The 13,996-nt window shown below is 44.3% G+C and overlaps 1 long non-coding RNA gene across 3 annotated transcripts; it reads right to left on the bottom strand.

Moving 5' to 3' along the window:
• Positions 1-1,438: 1,438 nt before the first annotated feature.
• LOC133102593 (uncharacterized) lies at positions 1,439-10,318 on the bottom strand. 3 transcript variants are annotated; one of them, XR_009703007.1, is made up of 3 exons: positions 10,162-10,318; positions 7,254-7,395; positions 1,439-1,489 (listed from the first exon to the last, which is right to left on the bottom strand). It is a non-coding gene; the product is annotated as an uncharacterized LOC133102593 (long non-coding RNA). The 3 variants fall into 3 exon arrangements; XR_009703005.1 differs by lacking the exon at positions 1,439-1,489 and adding an exon at positions 6,336-6,398; XR_009703006.1 differs by lacking the exon at positions 1,439-1,489 and adding an exon at positions 6,692-6,776.
• Positions 10,319-13,996: the final 3,678 nt, after the last annotated feature.

The raw sequence follows: 13,996 nt of genomic DNA, 5'->3' as shown, positions 1-13,996 counted from the left end.
TGTGCCAGCACTAACTCTCTTTCCAACATTTCTTCCACCTTTCTATGCCCTTAAGATTCACAACCAATACAAAAATTATCACTCTCTTGAAATAGTAAGAAGTTTTAAATGAGCCACCTGTTCTATGATTAGTCAGTAATTTGCCTACAGCTCGTATTGTTTCAAAGGCTGACGTAGTTTCCCCAAGTCCTGGTTTCTTGGCAGTCTGTGCGGTGATTGTCTGGAACTGGGGCTCTGCCACGTGGAACGTGGGCTCCATACCACGTACTTGATTCTATGCAGATTAACTATTCAGCTTCATTGCATCCTGCACAGATTATTATTTTCTGAGATTTACTAACTCTCCATGAAGTAAAAGCCATCCATTCAGACCTCTCCTCTATTTGCAGTCCTTGAAATAGTTCATGTCAAACATGTTTGTCTAATATGAAGGAAAAGAGATACAAAGATTTGGTACAAACTCAAGGGAATTCCTGAAAAACCTCATAACATTTGAATCTGTTGAGGCAAAAGAAAAATATGCATTAAGTAGTGGTTTTCTCTGATACAGCACAGAAGACACACCGTCACATGTGGGGAGAAGATGAACATTTAGGCAATGTGGAAACAAAAGGCCTTTGGGCCATGCTGACCCCTGTGCCAGCAACGCCATGCAGGCCTGTGGTTCTGAAGGGCCTGTGTGAGCGGTGTGCTGCTGGGACCCAGCCCCACTGACTTTTGCCTGAATGTTGTTCGGTCAGCCCTTTAGCATCAAGGACTGAAGACGTTAGAAAGGACAGGACAGGGACACAAGCAAGTTTTCATGTAAAGAAAAGAGAGCAAGGGCTCAGAGAACATGAACAGAAATGTGGGCCTTCCAACCTAGAAAGGCGTTCCTGGGATGGAGGAGAAAGAGGTGCACACACGTGTCCGTCCAGAACAGTTCTGTAAACAAACTAAACTAAAGGACAGGAGATGTAGCAGGAAGGCCCGTGTGCACACAACCAACTGCAGTGATATTTGAGCAACAGAGAGAGGAAGGCAATACTAGCACCAGAGTTAAGAAGCTTAAAATGGTGTCTGAATATTTGGGGTAGAAAATTACTCAACATTTTGAATTTCCCCTTTGCATAATTTTTACTTATTACATTTACTTCTCTTACCTCTTTTCCGGAATACTCATTCATCAAAATCTATTTTTTGCACTTACCCCTGATGGAATTAGAGCTCTGGTTTTTGAATGGTGGGCTGCAGGGCAGTTAAAGCATCATCATGAAGACCCCTAGGCCAGAGTCATGGTCGTTGCTCTGCAGGAATGAGCCCAGCTGTCCCCGGTGACCAGCCCGGATGCCATCAAAGTCTCCCACCGAGATGGAGGCGGGGAGCCCAGCCCCCTGAAGGAAGCCCGTCCTCAGGCTGGCTGCCAGCTCCAGGACTGTACGTCCCCACTGAACTGTGGTCTCCCAAGTCCCGGAACAGGGTCTGGAGCACAGCGGGCGCAGGACGAGAGCTGTTGAATAAGCAAATGGATGAAATATTGCAGAAGTTAGATCCAGTTTTACCACTAAAATTGTTGTTTGGTCACATTCCCCAACCATTACTGGAAATATGCACACACGCCTGTGTCTGTTTTTCTTTTAGGAAACATTTTATTGAGACGTCATTACCTATAGCAGCACGTTCTCTTTTGACAAATGCATTCACTCAAGGAACCCACGTGGGTGACAGAAGGTGTCCACGACCCCAGAAGGTGCCTCTGTCCCTACCCAGACAGTCCCCTGATGCAGTCTGTGATTTCTCTTGTCATAGTTTTGTTTGAATTCTTCTGGAGCTTCATGTAATTTGAGTCATAGACTGTGTACTCTTTTCCGTCTGGCTTCTTTCACTCAGCATAATAGGTGAGATCCATTAATGTTACTACGCGTATCAGAAGTGTACACCTGTATCAGTGAGAAGTATCCCCTGTATACACACACCACAGTGCCTCCACTTTCCTGGTGACGGACCTCAGGGCTTGTTCTTGTTCTTGATACTACGAACAAAGCTTCAGTGAACATGCTCACATGAGGCATTTTGTGGACCTGTATGTTTTTTCTCTTAGATGAATATCTGAGAGTGGAATTTTTGGGACACAGGGAAGATGCATGTTTAACTTTTTGAAAAAGTGCCAAACATTTTCCCAGACTATTCCATTTTACACTCTATTGGCCATATTTGAGAGTTATGATCAAATCCTTGACAACACTTGTACTGTCAATCTTTTTAAGTGATTGACATTCAACTGTGTATAGAAGTATCTCATTGTGGTTTTAATTTGCATTTCCCTAATGATTAATGATATTGAGCAATTTTCCCTTTCATATTGCCATTCATGTATCTTCTTTTGTGAGGTGCCTATTCAACTATTCTGCCCATTTTTGGTTGTTTGTCTTTTATGATAAATTATAGTAGTTCTTTATATTATTGAGACACAAGCTTTTTGTCTGATATATGTACTGTAAATATTCTCTCCCATTCTATGGCTTGCTTATTGATTTTCCTAATTAATTTTCCTCTTTTGAAGAGCAAAATATTTGTTATCCATTCAGAAAGAAAAATGGTCAACTTAGTTATCCCCCCTGCAAAATTTTTAAAATATAGTTTCCTTTAAAACAACTATAGCAAACTGCATGGATTCATTCCATATCTTTGAAAGAAACATCCTACTTTATTTATTTCACAGAAGGTAAATCAGTATGGTTTCACTTAGGAAGGTTTTTTTGTTTTCGTATTTTCTCATCCATCTGTGATGTATTTCAGTCACCCAGGGCTTATTCATTGAGGATGGAATGTGATTTGACGTGCCCGGGTACTTCTGTCACACCGTCATGTGTGTGGCTCTCCAGGTCCAAAAGCAAAGTTTCAGTTCTTTAGTGGAAAGTTGAGCGCTTTCTTGGTGGCTAGTAAATATTTGTAAATTACAAAAGCAGGGTCCTTTCTGGATAATAGGAGACTGTTGGACGTCGGGAGATCATTATATAAAGAAGGGGCTGCAGCAGGAGAGCAGACAAAGGGCAGCGGCAGCTTGAGAGTCTTGGTCAAAAAGGAGACATTCCAGGAAGATGCTACAGCATGATGGGAACTTGATGGAGCCACCCAGAGAGAAACCCTGAGAAGTCGGAGGCTGGGGAGCAGAGCACTACCCACAGGAACCGCGTCAGAGGAGGGCGGTGCTAAACCCACCGAGGCCAAGCTCCCAACGTGGAAATCATCTTTACTGAATCTTGCATTTCAGAGCGAAAAGTATACGCGGCATGCGTACTTTGCCCTGTTAAATTTTTGTAATTTTCCTTTTCTTCCTGCCAATAGCTTGTTTTGTTATCCAGATGGGTAACTACAAATTTAGTACATAGTGATTCAACTTGGAGCTTCTCTCTATAAACAGCTGCTACTGCAATTCAAATGACATGTGACAGCCGTTAATGGCCCCAGGGTTGCAGCCCGAGTTCACATCCCAGTCTTGCCCACAGTGGCCCACAGCCTGCAGGCACCCAGGTCACGTGGCTGGTCAGCGTGGGCGCCCCTGACCAACGTACTTCCTTAAAACGTTAGCAGAAGTAGAGAAGAGCTGGTCACTCTGATGATGAGAGTAGTAATCTAGCGACAACGGTGCAATGAAACACCTGCCTCCAGACGCTGCCGAGTGGAGCCATGCTGCCGGGACAGAAATGCCAGGAGGTTGTGTCCACATGCCCTGGACCCTGCACGTGGAGAGTTAGGATGCCCCGTTTTCTAAGACTCAGGGAGTGAAAGTATTTATATGGAGAATATAAATCTGCTATTGATGCAACTTCAGAAAATCAACGTCCCAGTCACGTGCTGGCAAAAAAAGGAGGAGGCAGGGGAGGTGTAGGATGGTCTCCCCTCCTTGGGCGAGCTGCCCCAGGGTCACATCTGAGCGCCCAACACCCGCGCCTGGATACCCGTCTCTGCTCCATCAGCAACTCCCCCACTGTCCCTCCTCATCTGTCCCCATCTTCCTTGAAGCCTTCATGTAAGTGCCCATCTTTTCCACGCAACCTCACTTTTCTTGCCATTAATTTCAAAATTACAGACAAGCACACTTGTTCCGAGTCAAACTGTACATTTCTCTTCAATATTGATAGCTTTGTTTCCGTTCAGTTCTTCTCCTGGGATCTTTATCTTCTTATCTTTGCCAGGAAAACATAGGAATTAAATTGCTTCCATTCATTTTTTTTAGTCCTCTGTTGAAAAACTCAAATAAAGGACTGCACAGGAAAGAGCAGATTTAACAAAGTGTGGGGTCAGTAAACGTGACATACATACTTTCGTAGCTCGAGGTCTCACACCGCAAGTGACTCAAAGCCTAAATGGCAAAGCAGGAGCCCCATCACTGGAGAAGTGTCCCAGACCAAAACCAGAATCTTCGTTAGCTCTCCCAGTACCCTGTACCTTCATGAGCCAGCTCTTGTGTGGGCAGTGGCAATGTGCTCAGAGAGTACCATGAAGCTGTCCATAGCGGTAAAATTAAAATTAAGTTGGGAACATACAGAAGAAACAAATCAAATGAATTATTCCTAAAATTAAAGCCTGAAACAAAGCTGGCACTAAATAAATTTTTTATCAGAAAGTGGAAAGAAAGAAGTCAGAGAGGAAAGAAAGGGTGGCAGAAAGGCAGGTTTTGTATCTGGATCTGGATCTATATCTGTATATTACTGCTCCCTCTTTTGAAAAACATATTTGGTTGAGCCATATGAAGCTGCCATTTTGTAGGTTAAAAACAGTCAAACATTGGTAATTTAATATGGTTCAGTCTAATAGTATCAGCACGAAGATTCCTGCTAGACATGTGAAAAAGCTATCTTTTCAAATGCTGAGTTGCCCGCACCCCACTTCAACCCTTCCTTCCAGACTGATGCATCTGTAGGTGTTAGCATATCCCACAAATTTCATCCTTTTCTCCGTTTATCAGTCAACCATTTGCAAAACAGTAATAATAGTAACCTTTACCATGAAGACACCCAGACACCTTCCTCCCGAAGTCTGAAATACGAAGTCAGTTCTGCTAATGAAACAGAATGCACTCCCACATCTGCAAAGAATGCCCTTAAACAGAATGTCAAAAAGAGCAGAAACTGTTTATTCCAGAATTTGTTTAGACCACCCCCTCTGCAGCGGGGCTTGGGTGGACCACGGTCACATTCTTGCTTTGTTGTTTAGAAAACACGGTGTGCCAACAGTTGTGCAAACCCATGGCATATGCCACATAACATTAGTCATTTTATCATTCAAACACCAAAAAGGAATCTTAATAGCTGTTGTGTGCTGGTCCCAGCCTGTCAATAAGCCAGCACTGTGGCTAAACCGGCCCTTGTGGTTCTCGTTATGATTGCAAGACACCCCTCAGCACTAACTATTGGGAAACTGGAAAAAATAAAGGTTTATTACTTACAGGATCTGGAAATTACACAGCACACCTGGTGCCACACTGCGAGGTCAGGGGGAGAGAGAGACAGAGAGATGGAGAGAGGGAGGGAGGGAGGGAGAGAAGGATACTGTGAGCACGGGCCTGGGGTCCTACTTTTACTGGGACTTGGGGTGGGGGCCTGGGGTTTTCCTAGGCTCACTCTTTACTGGTGAATTTAAAACATGAAAGCGGGAATTTAAAGTGCAGGAAGAGAAAATAAAACAAGTGCCCCAATGGTCACTCACTGAAATCAAATAAGATCTTCCAAACAAAGCCACCTCAGTGGGGAAGGTGGCCTGGCTCTGTATCTGGTGTGGCTAGCAATGTGCTTTTCCCAGATAGCCTTCCTTGAAGCTGATGCCCTCTTTGAAGTGGGAGCCTGGGCAATCAAAGCTAAAGTTAGGCATTTGCATTACAAAAAGGAAAAACCCCACCTGTTAGGGCTCACCCTACCACCCACCCTGTGATGCCAAGCCATCAGAGTCAAAGGTGAGGATGGTGAGAACGTAACTGCCTCGGTAGCTGATGTGCTAAGTCAGGGGTAGGGTGCATTGTAACTCAGAAAGCACATATCTAAATAGGATTCTAGTCACAAATCCTATAATAAATACACAGACAGTAGTCTGAAATCTAGTCTGTATCCACTGTCCCAAACTTGAAGTGTCCTGCAATAAAACTAAGTCAGTGATCTTGGGGGCCCGAGGAATCTGGTCAAAGATTTGGGTGACATTGTGAACTACTTTATTGTCTTGGCCACCTGGTGTAAGAAGGTTTGAACCTGTCCTGAGCTGCTGAGTTGTCTTTATCTCATTGAACCCTCTCTTAGTCCCGAGAGTAGGTCAGTTCAACTAGAGGCTGTGTCTCATTTCAGGAAGTGGCGATGCAGGTGGGTTCCCCAAGTTAGGCCTACATGGTGCACATACTTGCATCAGGTTTTTAATAAGCGGTGTTTCTACGGAAACAAAGGAAAAACAATGGTTAGTGATTGGAGCAGACTATAATCCCAGTTTCTGAGTTCTGAAGGCAGCCAGGTAAGATTTCTAGACGTTGGGTTTGAAGCATCTTCAGATGGAGTGAGGGCAGGCAATGGCAACCTGACATCTTTTCCCTACTTGCAGTTTGAATGTCTCTGGTGGTCTTTCTGAGTGACCACACAGCAACAAGCATGAAGCTGCTGTGGCAACATGAGCTGCTGTGATTTCTCCAAGTTTGTATCAAATTGTCCAGCTTTAGCTTGCATGGCTTTAGGAAAAAGGCAGTTTTAGTTCTCAATGATTCCAAGTCAGAGGGTGGGAGAAAAACTGGAAACATTAGTTTGTAGAGCTGAGGCCTAAGATTAGAGGAAACGGAGAATTTAGGATCTAGTCTACTTTACAGGTCAAAAACAAAACCTCAAATACTATTAACAGAACTAGAATCTAATATCCACAACTGTATATTATAGTTCCTACTGAAACATTTTTTTCTGTCTACAATCATCCCCTTGCTATCAAAGACAACATAGTAAGACTAATTTATTTACAAATTAAGTCTAGTTTCAATAAACTGGCCTGATTATTTACATAAGTGCAGCAAGAATTCCAACTGACCATATTGGCTCTTTTTAAGTCTGCTTTGCAGGAACTTTTCATAAGGAATCTCAGATTGAACTTTTAAAAGCCTCAGGAGGCTAGGAAGCCAAGCCGAGGACTTGCCATTAGGCTTTGCCTGCCAACACCTATAGATTTGAGTTAATTCCTCTCTTCTCAAGACCCCCAAGATATCCTGACATTCCTGCACCTGCCAGGAAGTGACCTCCCTTACTCACCTGATAAGGCTGCCAGGAACCCTGTAAGCAGGCTACGAGGTTGGCTTTCCAAACTGTCTGGTCATATCTGAGTCCATGCACATTCTCAAATAATACCTTCCAGTCAAAGTCTTGGGAATTAAATAATGTTTCCAATTGTGTCCTGTTACAAGGAGAATAGAATCTTATTGAACTTATGCAAATAACTATATTGCCATGAAAATAAGAATACTCACTGAGAGTTTTCTAATTCTGCAGGGATCATGTAGGGAGAAAAAGATAAACGTTTCACCTTTGTTCACAAAGATATACTTTACCAAATTGTTGTAAATCATAGATAGCTTAAGAGAGGGCTTCCCTGGTGGCGCAGTGGTTGGGAGCCTGCCTGCCAACGCGGGGGGCACGGGTTCGGGCCCTGGTCTGGGAATCTCCCGCATGCCGTGGAGCGGCTGGGCCCGTGCGCCACAACTACTGAGCCTGCACTCTAGATCCTGCGGGCCGCCACTGCTGAGCCCGCGCGCCATAGCTGCTGGGGCCCACGCGCCTAGAGCCCGTGCTCCGCGGCGGGGGAGGCCGCCGCAGTGGGAAGCCCGCGCGCTGCAGCCAGGGGTGGCCCCCGCTCGCCGCAGCTAGAGGGGGCCTGCGCACAGCGGCGGGGACCCAATGCTGCCCAAAATAAATAAATAAATAAAATTAAAACAAAAAAAGAGAATAGGATTCCCTAAATCTGGAAAAAACAAAAGGTTAAAGAACCAACAATGTTTCAAAAAAAGTCACAAAATTATAATTATCCTCATCAGTTCATTCACTCCCATGTAATTAATTCTTGTTGATCTTTTGTTGGCAGTTTCATGAAGCCATCAGTTTCTCTACTAGTGTCATGTAAATTCCTACCCAGGTCAGTGGTATGATCTGAACATTACCAGAAACCTATATTCCAGAATACTTGTCAGAGACCTCTCCATGAATCTCTCTGAATATGAAACACATTTGTAAAAAGCGTCAGAGTAAAACAATAACTGTAAATGACAAAAGACTTAAAAATGACCATGGTTAAATATCTAATGAGAATTCATTATAATGCAATTGACAAGGAAATTTGGTTATTTCTGTGACATACAACACTTTAAGATGATAATGAGAATTACAAATGATAACATACATATAAGATTTCTAGGAATTTCATATAATTTCTGGAACACATATTAATAACATATATCCATACAAGAATATCCATAAAGAAGTTTTAGCATTATTTCTTCTGAGAAAACACAAAATCTTTGCTTTCTAGCCAGATTACTTATGGTAAAGAAAAGCATTTTGTAATCTATCAGAAGCATACCAATACTCCAAGAAAACTTTGTCCTTTCAGCTGAAGAAAGAAAATTACATAAGCATACTATTGCTATTAAAGCTTAGATTAAAAAAAAAAAACCACACACACCTTGTAATAATGATCCAAGTTTACCCAACTTCACTACACAAGATAAAATTCTTTTTCTCTCTCTCTTCCCAACTGTATACCCCATTTTGTCCTTTATTTTCCTATTTCCCATTCTGAAATAACCAGTTTTACTTTAGGACAAATTTATTTTCTTTTTCCTTAAAAAAAAAAAAAAAAAAAAAACCTCCATACCTCATACGTTTCGTACCCAAAAACACATCTATTTTCCTTGCATATAGACGTTTCCTTATTTCTAGACGTTTTAATAACATATATTACTTAGAATTCTTAACCCTTAGAAGCCCAATAGGTTTATCATTTCCATGACAGTAGTGACCCAAATGACCCCCTCTTTATTTCCAACCCTGAGGAGGGCCCATTTGACCTTGAGTCCAGAGATTTACTTTTACAGGGTGCTCCTCCTAATTACAGGAACTTTAAGAATGTTATGGAGTTTAAGATGTTTAGAGATACCAGCGAGTTGGTGCACTTTGGCAGCTGTGAATAATAATAGAGAGCTCATTCCAAACAAACAAAAAGTCCCACAATAGCCAATTCATTCCCCTCTCTCCTTTCTGCTGCATAAAATCTTCAATAAAAGTTTCCATTTTAATTGAGGTGTAGTTTCTGATCTCAGTTCCTACTTGATTTTGTCCTGTTACCTGAATCTTCTGTGTTGCCAGTGGAACATTACGGATGACGTCACTGTGAGCCCTCTTCATAGGTGGCCTCTTTCCTCTCCAGGGTGTCCCAAGACACCTCTCCGGTCTGCCTCCATAGGGCAATGCAGAGAGTCTTTGGGAAAGGCCGCCAGGCCTCTGGGACCTAATCCAGAGCCTTGGCACATTGGCATGCACGGCACAGAGCAACACCCAGGGGCCTTCCACGGCGTTCTGCATTTGTCAAGGAGCTGATGCCCCTCCTCAGGGTTCACAGGAAGTGCTGGCCCCAGGTGTTCCGGACATTTATATTTGTCCATTATTTTTTTAGCAACATCACACCGGGGATTGGATCCATAATACCCCACTGGGTCAGGGGTGGTGCCATTGGTTTCTGGGTGCAAGGTTACTTCACTCTTCCGGGTTAGGACACGTAGTCTGGGCACAACTCACCGACTCAGAGGTTGAAGGCAGAGGTCTCTCGTCCTCCTCACCTACGGAATCCTGTCCTCATGTCCTTTAGCCCAGAGCCTCTCCTTGGACCATGACAATAGCCTTGCCATCCAATCCTCCTCTTTAGTTCTCCTTGGCCTCAAGGCATGGAGAACCCTCCCCACATTAATAGTCAATTAAGGCCGTTATAGTTAGTCACTAGACAGATGGCCTTGATCACACTGCTCTGGGGAGAGTGTTGGATTGTTATGGCAGCTGTGATCTTTGGGTCAACACCCCAGGGAACACACGACAGAGGCGATAACAAGCAGAAGCACACAGCAGCTTGCAACCCCCGCCAAGCAGCGCTCCTTCCCCAGATGGCGTTACTCACCTGAGTCAGACGGTTGTTCAGCAAGCTGCAGGTCAAGAGGCATCACCCTTGGTTAATTCCAAGTGCAATCACACAGCCCTGCCAACTACACCAATTTATTGTGTAGCTCTCCGCCTGTCAATAATCAATGTTGTGGTTGCACCGGCCCTTGTGGTTCTTATTACGATTGCAAGAGATCCTTCAGCAAAAATCATCAGGAAACTTTGAAAAAAATAGAGGTTTATTATTTACAGGACCCCAGGACACCTGGGGCCACACAGTGAGGTCACAGGGAGAGAGAGAGAGAGAGAGAGAAAGAATGCATGGGCCTGGGTTCTGCTTTTCTTGGGGTTGAGGGTGGGAGCTCAGGGTTTCAAGGCCTCACTCTTTATTGGTGAATTTATTGATAAAACATAGGAACAGGAATGTAAAGCATGAGAAGAGGAAAAAACAAGTGGCCCAAATGGTCAGTTATCAAAATCAGCCAGGATCCTCCAAACAGAGGAGCCTCTGCGAGGACACAGCCTGGCTCTTGCTAGTGTGGCCACGGTGTGTTGCTGGAGACCTCCTTCAGGGGAGCAGATGCCCTCTTTGAGGTGGGTGCTTAAGTCAGGCTCTTGAATCACAAAGAAAAGCCAACCGTCAGGGCTGCACAGCAGCCATCTAATGACACGGAATGTCTCTTCCTACTTTTCCAACCCAGGCCGGGCCCCCTGGAGAGCAGTGCCACTTCCCCTGCCAAGCGCTCACCAGCAGGCTTCCTCACCATCCCGCCTCCTCCAGGCAGCCCACCTGGAACAAGGCCTTCACAGGAGGCTGCCTCGGTCTACCTGCCCATAAGATGGGGAACACCTGCCTTGCAAAATCCTAATGGGGTCAAGAGGATGGTATGGCTCACCTCCTTCCACAGTGCACCAGATGCTTTTGCAACCACTGGTTGTCATGTATGAGGTGTCTTCCCACGGCCCTCAGGAGGTCACCGCCCCAGTCCGGCCTCCTCAGAAGCCTCCTGTGGGGTATTTTTCTCTCAGCAAGGATGCCCTCCACACCTTGCTTTCTACCCTCCATGTCACAAGAATCACCTCTCCCATCTCCAATGCTGGTTCCACCAGCGGACACACCACCTCTGCCATCCCAGCAGTCTTTATCCTGGTGAAGGTGTCTTAGGAAGCCCGGTGCAGCAATGTTCTTCACATATACCTGAAAAAAGCCAGTTCCTCTCAGCCTGATTAAACCTATGAATTTGGTATGTGAAAAGAATGCATCTAAATGGGTTTTCCAAGATGAAATTTCATCACTCCTCTCACTGTGACACAGCCTTTGTCAAGTATTTGGAAAATGAAAATAATACCTATCAAACTCCAATGGTTATTATAAAAATGGGATAACGAAATGAGATCTAGCTTAAAAAAGTTCTACATAAATACACTATTTTTAATACTGCTTTCTGAGGAAGGTAGAAGAACCAATCACTTTTACATATGGTACACTTGCTCATTGCTTGAAAATGTATAATTGCTTTATGATGCTGATAAAATATAAACATTATATTTCAACAAGAGAGATTTAGGCAGCACCCAATGATAGCAACACCCTGCCCCTTGCTGGTGTGTGCAGAAGTACTGCTGTGCATCAAAACCAGCCGGGGAGGCCTTCTGAGTCCAGAACAGTCCAACCCTAGCCTGAGTTAGCGGCCCTGGAGCCCCGCTGTCCGCACCCCTCGGCTTGATGTGGCTGTCATCTCAGCAGTAGCTTTTCCAAATTTACTTTGTCCTGCATCTTCCCTTGATAAATCTCACACATTAGAGGTTTTTCTTTAAGATATTCTTTAGCTATTATTATTGACATTAAATAATGTTAAATTAATTATTTTCTTAAAGTCACATTTGATGTAACGGGACTCAGGACTTACTCTGGAGAAAATTTATATAAAAATGAAAGCAATATATAACATAAACTAACATTTAGTATGAAAGTCATACACAAAACTGGCATGTTAAAAACAACAGACTCTGGTGCACAGTTGGTGAGAATGTAAAATGGTACAGACGCTTTGAGGTTCCTCAAAAAATTAAACATAGAATTATCACATGATCCAGCAATTCCACTTCCAGATATTTTTCCAAAAGAATTGGAAGCAAGGTCTTGAACAGATACTTGGAAACCAGTGTTCATCGCAGTGCGATTCACAATAGCTAAAGTGTGGAAGCAATCCATGTGTCCATCAGTGCAACGGAATAGTGTTCAGACTTAAAAAGGAAGAAAATTCTCACACCTGTTACAACACCGATGGACCTTGAGCACATGATGCTCAGTAGAAAGCCAGTCACAAAAGGACAAATGCTGTGTGCTTCCACTTACACGAGGTCCCTAGAGGAGTCACATGATGTAGAATGGTAGGAAGAGGAATGGTGGGTGCCAGGGCTGGGGGAGGGGAGGGGAAGTTAGGATTTAAAGGTGACAGGATATCAGTTTTGAAAGAGGAAAAAGGTCTGGAGATGGATGTTGGTGATGGTTGCACAGCAATGAGACTGTAGTTAATACCACTGAACTGTACACTTAAAGATGGTGTTTTCTATTTTATGTGTATTTTACCAGAATTAAGAATAATATTACACAAATTTCTAAATTTTAATGATGTAACTGAACTTAAGACTATTAAATAAGGTTCTATGGGCTCACTTGCCCATAGAATGTTTCATTTACCTATTTTAAACTAGTTTTAAGTGAAATTTACTTTAACAAAGAAGAACAGTATAATTACTATAAATGGATAAAAATGTCTGGATAACTGTAAATGTTAGAAAAATTAAAATTAGTTATTCTAAAATTTTGTTTCTCATTCTGCAAGAAGAAGTGTGTATATCTATGGTCAGTGTTCGAAATTGCAGTGAGGAGTCCAGGAATTCAGCCCCAGACGTTTCTGAGGCGCTGGGGCAGTCCTGTCTCTGGGGAGCAAGGGGAGTAGGGGTGGTCGGGGGGCTCGGAGGGTTCCAGGCGGGACAGGTAACGCTACATCTTCACAGGGTGCTTCCATGTGGACGGCCTCCTGTGTTGTTGGTCATTTGTACCTGGAATTGCTCTAGAAGCATCCTGACTCTTCTGGGATCTGAGAAAGACTTGGTTGCGGGACCTTTGGAGGTAGATACATCTCTGAGGAACTCGCGTTGGGGCGACTGGACCCTGTCCCCACTGGACGGTCATCCACAGCGGCGGGGGGAGGCCCAGAAGCTAAGGTGTGTGAGATGGAGGCCCCGGACAAAGGCCAGTTCACCCAGTAAAACTAGGGCACATCAACCAGAAGGCCTGGGGTTAGGACCACCACAGCTGTGTTCCCACCGCCCCAAAGTGAACTCTCCCACCCTCCCTCCCAACCTCTGTCTCTGTCTCTGTCCTTCTGTCTGTGTCTGTCTCCCTCTCTCCCCCTTCCCTCTCTCTCTGCAAAGTCTAAGTTGTGAAACAAATACTAGGTTATTTTTTATTGAAGAACATTCTATTTTAACTTTCCTAAACTCTGGGCACAAGTGCTGGAGGCCATTTCCATTCTTCCAGGGCGGGGATTCCTTCTGAGGCGTGGGCAGGCCACGGATGTGAGGGCGGCATAGACGCGGCCGGCCACTCACAGGACGAGCACCCAGACACAGGCCCCATGCGGGCCCGCAGCGGCCTCCAGCCCACAGGTCAGCGTCATTCTGCCTGAAACGGCTGAAGCTTGCCGCCCACGGTGGCTGCGACGGGCTGCGATGGAAAATAAAACACGTGTGGTTTCGATCACCTTTTATTAACTGAGAAACCTATGGGGAGAGTAAGCTTAAGGGGTACGTTTTCCTTATTGCAATTTTCCAGACCACAGAGC

The sequence above is a fragment of the Eubalaena glacialis genome, chromosome 12 (assembly GCF_028564815.1).
Source record: "Eubalaena glacialis isolate mEubGla1 chromosome 12, mEubGla1.1.hap2.+ XY, whole genome shotgun sequence".
NCBI classification, from domain to species: Eukaryota; Metazoa; Chordata; class Mammalia; order Artiodactyla; family Balaenidae; genus Eubalaena; species Eubalaena glacialis.
This window is presented reverse-complemented; position numbering and strand designations above follow the sequence as displayed.